The sequence below is a fragment of the Copadichromis virginalis genome, linkage group LG16 (assembly GCF_057382275.1).
Source record: "Copadichromis virginalis isolate Kocher_CV1m ecotype Utaka linkage group LG16, C_Virginalis_male_GT1.1, whole genome shotgun sequence".
NCBI classification, from domain to species: domain Eukaryota; kingdom Metazoa; phylum Chordata; class Actinopteri; order Cichliformes; family Cichlidae; genus Copadichromis; species Copadichromis virginalis.
This window is the reverse complement of record NC_140633.1, coordinates 16,985,251-16,993,043: the sequence shown is the minus strand read 5'-3', so window position 1 is coordinate 16,993,043 and position 7,793 is coordinate 16,985,251.

Genomic DNA, 7,793 nt, shown 5'->3' with positions numbered 1-7,793 from the left:
GTATGCAGTCTGCACACACACACACACACACACACACACACACACACACACACACACACACACACACACACACACACACAGAGTCGTTGAGATGAAAGCTCTGTATCTGGCTCTTATTCGACTGATCTGTGATCAATTCCTGTGAACGCAGCAGGAATTTGCTGTCATTAGCATACCACAGATAACACACACACACGCACGCACACACACACACACACACACACGCACACACACACACACACGCGCGCATGCAGAACTTTAATCTGTGACTGTTTTTGTCTTTGTGTGGAGAGAGCCGGCGAACAAAAAAAAAAAAAATTTTAAAGACCTGCAGGTTTTGGTCTTTATTTGGCAGAACATGAAAAATCAACTAAAAGACTAAAGAGATGTGTAAAATTGGAACTAAATATTCAACTGAAAATAAAGAAACAAACATCAAAACTAAATTAGGATAAATAAAAAAAATGCTGATTAAAACTAAATAAAATGAGCATGTACACCCAATTAAACAGCTAAACAGCTGAGCTTAATATAACTCAAAGTAAACTGGAGCTGCCTCGTGATGGATCATGAATAGGAACGATCAAAATCCTTCAGAAAACATTTACTTTGAGCAGCATTTGATGAACTCACACATTTGCTTTCGATTGTTAGTGAGGTAAGGCCTCTGAATTCGTGCTTCAGTATAATGTTACACAGATTTTCTTGCTGATGTTTGCTTTCCTGTTGCCATGACTCCCTGATCTGATGGTTGCTTAAAAATGCTGAATGCTAACTGCAGATAACTTCTGCACTGCTGCTGCTGCAGCTGCATGAAGAAACTACCGGTAGGTCTTTTATCTTCTTCTTTGTTGCTATTATACCAAATCACTTTTCTGTATCTGTAAACACTGAGACATGTCACAGCTTCAGGAAGCAGAAGAGAGAAAGCAGCGTTGAAAGGCCGCTCACTTATCAAATTCACTGGATGAAGACTTTACTTGATGGAGTTTGGCTCAGAGTTGCACAGCAGCATAGCCTGCACTGCTGCACACACTGTTTCCACTTCACGCCAGTGCAATTTAATGAAGTGTCACTGTCAGTGTGGCACATTTTAATGCCAGAGAGGCAGTTATGATGAATGTGCATGTTGGCTTTTTGACTTTGTGAACTGTTTTTGAAGAATGCTCTAAAAGCAATAAAGTGATTAACTATCTTTAATTCTTTGGCTTGTTTCTGGGCTTCTCTGAAAAGTAGGGACACCCGCCTGCAGCACACTGCTCTGAAAGGAAATTAGTGAGAATTAAATGAGAATTAAGTGTGCTGACACTTCATTAGTTAGTGAAGACTTGTCTTTTGTAATTCTGGCAAATGTTGAGCTGAGTTTTAAGTTTTAACAGTCTGATTACTCCTGCATTGTTACAAGCTCACCTCTCTGTGCCATTCAGGTCATTGTATCACTCAGTGAAACACCTGACGACCATAAAAAAATCACAACAACAACCAAGCCTCTTCTTGTTCCTCCTTTTTGCTTTACGTAGGGTAAGGGGGACAAAAATCAGGAGGTAAAGGGTCTCACATACCCCAGAAACTGTGAGAACTGTGACAGTGAGTGAAAAGAAAGAGGAAACGAAAGAGAACAGAGGAAGTGTCGGAGCAGTGGGCTGTCAGCACATTCACATGTAGCACAAAACCACCATCATACTGTATCTGCATGACAACCAGTATTGTTGCTCTCTATATGACAAAGAGAACCTATATGCTTACTGGCTGTGTGTGTATGGGCTCTCTGTCTTTGCCCTGTTTTGTTTTCAAACGGGATTTTTCTCTGCAGCAGTTTATTTGTCACCATCATCAAGATGCTAAAAGAGGCTTACAGTATGCTAGCTGTAGTTTTTCTGCTAAGTACTTCTTAGGAAATGTTTGTGCAACCACAAAAATTAAACATCTTCAGAAACCTAAAGAAGTTCAGTTGCCTTCTTCAGCCCTCTTTGTACTCACAAATCACTAAGAGGATCTTAATTGCTGTTAGTATTAAATCGTCCCCTGCTGAATGTCCGTGCCAATCTTTATCTTTAGTCTCCTGTGTGAAAAGTCTTCACTGTCCTTACAAATACAGGTAAAAATGACACCAAAATGATGTTGCTGTTGTTGTTGTTTTTTTTCCAAAAAATATCTCTTCCTGGTTGTTTTGTTTTGCATACAGAGCTGAGGTCATGCAAGTCAGTGATTCCAAACAATATGAGTCATGTATTCTTATCATTAGTCAGTTTAGGAGAATTCAAAGTCATCCGTATCTTAAAATCTTCTAGACAGTCAGCTAAATCATCAGCATTATGAAGCATGGCTTTTTATAAAAAAAAAAAAAGTAAAACCATCGGGAGCATAGCAAGTATCAAGAGCCAACAGTGGATCCCCAAATGACCCCTCATGTGAGTGGATTTTTTTTAAAGGACGATGGTTCTCCAATCTTAACTGTAAAGCCTCTGTTGGTTAAATAAGATTTAAACCACAGGAAAGAAATTCCTTTGTTTCTGACCAAGTGGTCTAACTGAGGTGAGGGCACCATGATCTATGGCAGCCTTGGACAACTGCAGGCCTCGAGGTTTTAGATCTCACCCTGGGTCTACACACCTGAATCAAATGATTAGTTCATTGCCAGGCCTCTGGAGAACTTCAAGACATGTTTAGGAGGTCATTTAGCCATTTAAATCAGCTGTGATGGATCAAGGACACAGCTAAAACCTGCAGGACCACTGGTCCTCGAGGCCTGGGTTTGGACACCACTGATCTATGGTATCAAAAGCAGTGCTGTGGTATGCTAAAATATGCTAAAAGTGAGTTAGAAATGATTAAAAGGCCATTCAGGCCCCTGGTAGAGCAAGTATGTCAGACCCCGTTTCAGTAAAGAGTACTGAAACACAGAGAGCCAGAGAGCTCATTGCACTGCAACACAACCAAACACAAAGTGAATCAGGAAAACCTCTTCTGTGAACACATGTGGTTCAAATAAACACAACCAAAAAGAAGTTGCACAAATGACAATGGAAACATTTTCAGGCAACACAAAAAAAACGTTAAGTTAAACACACTGCTCACCAGTGGCTGTGTTATCGTCACAAAGCACTGAACTCCAGCCAGGTTCATCACTTTGTTGTGACCCCTGGAAGGACGTTGTGTTGTCCTCTGGGCTGAATGAAGTGCCTTCCTGTTGTGTTGTGAGTTTCCGTATTTGGATGTGTTGCGTGTGTTTGCAGTGCATTTTTGTCAAATTGATAACACATTATTGCTTCATTCACATCTGATTTTGCTCTTCGTCCTCATCTTCTGAGAAGTATCAGAACAATCCACCTCCTCAGATACTGTTGGAATAACAGCTTTAAACTTCTCACAGAAAGCTGTTACTTGTGTCTATCAGTCACGTGAGAGCCAGCAGTATATAAATGTTTTTTAGAGATATACGTTGCAACAATCAAACTAGGTACAGCACAGTGGCAGATCTAAAAAATTCAGATGTGGGAGCAAAGGAGGGGCGAGGGATCTAGGCAGGGTGGCACATCCCTCTTCAAGTGAAGTATGTGGAAATCTCCTACATGTAAACAGAGTCAACAAAATATCCACGGCTCTACAACAGGTGGGCAGTTGCCCAACCCTGCCCCCCTGTAGATCCACCCCTGGTACAGCAGGTATGTTGAGCCCTGAATTTCTCATATTTGCACAGTACAACTCACAAACACTGGTTATTCAGACCCCCACCCCAAAGCTGCAGTTTGTTCTTCTTCAATTTATCAAACATTATTGTAAAATTGTTCAACAATGTGTTGATGATTTTTGCAGATTGATGAAACTCTATCTTCGTTTACTTCTGAGAAACTCTGCCTCTCTAATTGTACATTGACTCAGTTTAAACACTTGATATGTACTATTGTGAATAAAATGTTCTTCTTTTATTTTTTTTGCACAACACCCCAACTTTTCGGGAAGTTGGTGTTGTGCAGAAAACAATGACAGTGATTGCGAGATTTTAGCTGAAGCTGACAAAAGTCACAAGAGTGACACCTGCACTGCTGATGTAATAATAATAATTTAAAAAAACCCGAAACAAACCCAAACCTTAAGTATCTTTTATATAAACTAAAACTCAAAAATTTATTCTTCAAAAGTTCATTTATTTAAATGAATGTAATGATTACGTTAATGATTCATGAATCACTGCTTGGTAAATACCATTTACAGATTCCATTAAATGTAACATTTTATATTCCATGTAACAAAATTATATGGACAATTTACATGTTATCAAATTACTTTTGATTGTAATCATTTTGGGCATAAATATGATTTAAATGTAACCAGTGTCATTAATTTCATGACTTCCCGAGCTCAAAAGAACATGAATCGGTTCAAAATAAAGCAACTAGTTAACTACTCCACTCCATTTATCAGACAGTCTGGCTTACAATAAAGATTTCTGTGGTTTTACTGAGATATTTGAAAAATCTATGTGAGATTTCCCAGCTTTATCTGACAGAAATATTGTGTAACATGGACCCTAATGTGACCCCAACCATGTACGGATTACTAAACAACCCTACAGAGGACTCTACTGCCTATTTATAAGTTGTTGTTTAAAATGAAAACAGTATGGGTGAAAGTGCCTAATGAGTCTTAATCTACAACAGCCAGAAGGCAAAACATTCCTAAGATATTTTTTCCCTCACATGGACACTCTGCGGGAAAAAAAAGAGCATTAGTTCAGTTTGTCCTTAAGGAACGTGATACTTTATGCTAATCAGTGGCTTTGTCTTCAGGTTGGACTTAAAGGTACATATTGTAAATTTTTGTTTAGCTACTGTCTCAAACTGAGCAAAATTAACGTAAGCTATCAACAGAGGTTAAAGAGACAACCAATACAACAAAACCACTGTCAAAAAAACACTGAGCTGACGAGATATTTACTCAAGTTAAAATGTAGCAGGGCCGCACTTTTCTGTAGCATCAATTTGTAGCCCAAGACGGTAACGATTCAATGGCATCGATGACATTCACATGTTTTTATTTGCAAAGGCAGCCTAGAAAATATGAAGGCTTCTCAAGGAAATCAGGCTGAGACAACAATACAAATAAGAAAAGAATAAGTGCACACATTTGAAAACACACCTACGGGCACAAAGTATTTCCCCTGATAAGTTTCAAGAAAGTGAGAACATGATACATCCTTGGAGTTATGTGGTTAAAGTTATTTACTGTCGCTACTTTCACTTAGCTCCACAATTTACTCTGTGTGCTGGATATTAACCTATTCAGTTTTAATTCCCAGAGTAGTTTTGTGTCCGCTCAAGCAGGTTCAGCATTTGATTGTGATTCTGCAATTTTTACAATAAAGCCACAAGCTTCTCTAGCAAAGAAGATAAACCCCAAACCACATGCTTTCAGTGACTAATAACAATCTTCTGTTGTTAGCAGCCAACATCCTCTCTGGTGCTAGGCATATCCGCTGCCAGAAAATTGGTTGCTACAGTGTTCACGGGGTGAAGATTGGTGAGGAGTGCACAAAGTTCCTTTTCTTTTAGCTGTTATGGTTACACCATCTGCGCACTCATAGTGTACTACATGTAGCCATACTCTTGTCAGTATGAATCCACATCCATCCATCCAGCTTTTGTGATGTTCAATTGAGACAGTTTGCCAGTCTGCCAAAGCACTAACACAACCTACTTTAAATGCACATTTGCACATAAAATAGCATGCACCAGTATATAAGCATTTGAGATCAAACTAGTGTTAAATGTATATAAAACTTTGTGTGACCACAGTAACAGTGCTTCAGCCACCAGTAGAGGTTAGCTAACCTTATTATTCTGTGTTAAGCTTGCATGACTTTCTTTCTTTCTTACTTTTTAAACATATGGACTCTCAGAGTGTGCAGAATAGTGGGAACAGAAGCTACATAATAACTTCAGGGTCATTAACAGGAAATACCAACAAACACACTGAGTGAATGTGTATGTGTGCGTGAAGCCGAGTTCCTGTCTGACATTCACCAAAGCAGCTTGTCTGCTCCATAACTGTCTTTCATGCTGTAGCTATTTTTATCTGAATGGCCAAAATCAGGCTGATTTTATGCGAGTTTTTCCGAGTCCTCTTTTCTGCTGAACGGGAGAAGTTTGTTACTTAAAGAAACTTAAAGGATGAGTTTTAATGTACTCCCTTAAAACGTTTGTGCTGCCTTTTGCTCATGTTTATGACTTTCTGCAAACATATCCTCTCATCTTTTCTTTGGTTTATTTAATCACGACTGGCTGAAAGTCTGGATTGAATCACAGACTGGCTGGAGATCTTCAGTGACTTTGCTAGGAAATCTACCCCCCCACCACTACCCAATCTCCACCTAAACATGGCTAACACCAGCTGTTCATCACTACAAACTACTTCACATTACTTATGCAGTCATTGTTTACTGAGTCCAGTAACAGTGAATTAAACAGTTGGAGTCACACAAAGTACTTCTGATGTAGTTATTTATTTTTAGCGAGTAGCCGGATGGATCAGATGAAAGGCTACTTTTTAGAAGAGCTTTTTTGTCCCCTTGGTGACCAACAGGCAACACTACAAAGCCGAAAGTCTACAGATGTGCTAAAAATCTGGAAAGGGGAATTACAGAAGTGCTACACACTATTATCCGCATGTTAATGCTCTCCCAGTGCAAAAATAGTGACCTTTACTGAAGAAGGAACTATGCTAATGATTTCACAAGGTTCTTGTCAAGAGACCTTTTCTATCATCCACTTATCATTGTAATATACACATGCTATAAACAGCAGGCTATAACCGGCTGCTATTTAAAGGAATCCCTCGTTATGTATCCAAATCTGACCACCAGAATCTGTACTGTTGTAAGTTACCTGAATACAGATGGACTTTGTGCGTTCTTTTACACACATTTTTTGCTTTTGCTGGCTCCAAACACCATTTTGGTCAAGCATAACAGATTTCCAACAGCTAATCCAGATAAAAGTTGTTACAGAGTTCCCCGAGGGTGAATCCTGGTTATCCTACATTGGATCCATATTTTAGTTGTAACCAAGATCCTGCAAAACTAACACAGCCATCAACCATCAACCTGTTTGTTTGTTTGTTGTTGTTTTAAAAAAATTGGACACTGCCTGAAGTGCTGCTTCTCTGAACACAGCGTTAACAATACTTTAGATGGTCAGCTGACCAGAATTAGAGACCACATGATGGCTGAGACATTCCACCGTGCTCACACTGCAGACATAAACTACTTTAAATAGAAGCAAAAAGTACATTAGGAAAATGTAACATCCTCTTTCCATGCGTTTGTAAGCTTCTGGGAAAGTGAAACATATTCAGATAAGCTTGTTAATATTAGCAATGATGTCCACTAGATGATTTCTTGCTGTACTCTGAGTGATCAGCAGATCAGGTCTTTTTTTCTGTGTCTGGTGAAAAATGTCACAACAACAAGGAGTTTTGCATCCACTGCACTCGCTATGTTGCTTCATTATAATTCTCAAGACTAAGTTAGAGTCCTGGAGGAAACTATACGAGGTTATAATTCAGTAGCAGAGTAAGAAATACTCAGATCTATAAAGTAAAATTAGTATTGTAGAAATTGTTTCACAATTATATTACTGCATTTTAAAGTGTGAAAATGTTATTTTATTTTTTTTTTAATAATTTAGTTATATTTTCTGGCAGGAAAACAACCTGTACTGCAAAAATGATCCAAATTCCAAATAGTGATTTTTTATTTTTTATTTTTTGCCTTATTATTGTGAGTCTTACGAACA